This window comes from Otolemur garnettii, unplaced genomic scaffold (genome assembly GCF_000181295.1).
Source record: "Otolemur garnettii isolate 467f Iridium unplaced genomic scaffold, OtoGar3 scaffold00218, whole genome shotgun sequence".
In the NCBI taxonomy this organism is placed as follows: domain Eukaryota; kingdom Metazoa; phylum Chordata; class Mammalia; order Primates; family Galagidae; genus Otolemur; species Otolemur garnettii.
In genome coordinates this window covers 972,620-974,728 of record NW_003852613.1, presented here as the reverse complement: position 1 = coordinate 974,728, position 2,109 = coordinate 972,620, and the positions used below count along the sequence as shown (strand labels likewise).

Sequence of the window (2,109 nt, the reverse complement as noted above, 5' to 3'; positions counted from 1 at the left end):
AAAAAAAAAAAAAAGAAATGAGAAGGTCACGTTCACTGGAGTAGTCAAGTACATGAATTTGGTCCTGTCTAGGCTCTTATACTGTAGGTACCTCACAAGGACAGCTCTCCAATGGGCCCTGTTTCCCCAAAGCATGTGGAATCTCTCTAGTCAACAATTCTGTTTTTTCCTCAGTAAGTTTCTGGGTAGTTCCTGGAATAGCTCCAGCATGGGGAACAAATGGTGTTGTATTATCTCTGCAGTGTTTCAGATCCATCTGGAGAAAACTGTTTTCTTCCTCTAGGCTGTGGTAGTCACTATCTTGGTCAGGGGTGAGTACCTCTTGCCCTTTGCTAGCCTGCTGAAGGAATTCCAACCATTTAATGCAAAGATGGTGACTTTATGGCAGGCCTTCTCTGGAAAGAGATGGGCATCCCTGCCATGAGGCCGGAGAGATCTCTGCATTCAGGGGCTAGGGATGACAATGGTCCTCAATCAAGCAGCTGCTCTCCGGATATCAACTAGCTCACCTCTTCCAGCTGTTCCGATAGCTGAGCTCCAGCTGGGGAAGGCGGTCCAGGTAGATGGAGTTGAGGAAATAGGAGACTATGTTGAAATTGCCTAAGCATCGTACGGTGCGAGGGCCAGAGGGTGAAGAGCCAAGTTCCCGGTCAGAGTACATATGGGACTGAAGGGTACTCGGCAACAGCTCTACTTTCCACACTGCTGCCCTAAAAGAAGCATGTGTGCTGCAGAGTCCAAAGCACTTCCCTAGTTTTAAGGTCCAATTCTAGGTGTGGGGACGAGCGCTACTAGTGGGATCCTCTCCTCTAGCCAGTCAAGGGGACTGGCAACCGAGTAATCTGGGGAGTTGAACCGCAGCTAACTTAAAAGATTCCTGCTCTGTGGGGTCTAATGCTTTCTCCCGTTCTTTCAGGGCCCTCAGAGCGCTGTAGCCTCCAGAAAAGTCTAGCCATCCGGCGGGAATCAGCTCGCTAATTTGGATTTGGCTCCAAATCAGCAGCTTCTGAAGCAAGCTGGGGGACAGCGCAAGGAGCCGGGAAAGCAGCGTGGTCCAGCAGTGGGTCCGAGCCGCCGGCTGGGCAGAGGAAAGCAGTGCGGAGTCCCTGGAGTTTTCTGAGTCACAAGGTGTGTAGGGAATTTGGAAGAGCCTGGAAGCGATCCCCTAGGGAAGCAGAAAGGCGCCCAGAAACGGGAGCTCATTTTCGCTATCCGCCCGCCCGGCCCCACCTCCTTTTTCTCGGCGGTCTCTCGCCGTAGGCCGGCAAGCTGGAGGTCGGACGGGATTCGGCGGCCCACACGGTCTCGGCCTCGCCCAGGGGCGGGATCGGGACTCCGGGCGGGTCGCCGGGCCAGCAGCAGAGCCACAGAAGGCAGCGGCTCCTGCAGCTGGCGGCCAAGGAGACACCCATCCTGTCAGGAAAGGACGTGTCCTAGTCGCTAGTCGCTGGAGGCGTCAACGCCGCAGCCAGGCGCCCTTCCGCTGTGACGCGGTGACGCAGACGACTCTTCCGGAGAGACCGACAGTTAAAAAGCCCCTGAGGAGGCTCGGTGCCGGTAGCACAGTGGTTATGGCGCCAGCCACACGCGCCAAAGCCAACAGGTTCGAACCCGGCCCGGGCCTGCTAAACAACAATGACAAATGCAATAAAAAAGTAGCCGGGCGTTGTGGTGGGCCCCTGCAGTCCCAGCTACTAAGAAGGCTGAGGCAAGAGAAAGCCCAAGACTTTGAGGTTGCTGTGAGCTGTGACTCCAGAGCACGCCACCCAGAGCGACACAGTGAGACTCTGTCTCAAAATTTAAAAAAGGGCTGAGTAGACCGGCAGGTGAGGGCGGAAGCGAAGCCCAGAACAGCCCCTGTGTTTTATTTCTCCGAGACCAGAGTCTCCCACTCCCTGGGACATAGGGACCCGGTGTTTTGTTGTTTGTTTGTATTTTCAGGCAGGGTCTCAGTCTGTGCCCTAGGAAGAGTGCTGTAACATCATAGCTCACAGTGACCTCAAACTCCTGGGCTCAAGTGATCCTGCTGCCTCAGCTTCCCAAGTAGCTGGGGCTACAGGCGCCCACCACCAAGGCCCGTCTAGTTTTCTATTTTTAGTAGAGATAAGG

The 2,109-nt window shown here is 54.7% G+C and overlaps 1 pseudogene; it reads right to left on the bottom strand.

Annotated features, from left to right (window-relative positions):
* The window catches only part of LOC100941941, a 13,616-nt pseudogene extending 11,712 nt beyond the window's left edge, over nucleotides 1–1,904 (bottom strand).
* Nucleotides 1,905–2,109: the final 205 nt, after the last annotated feature.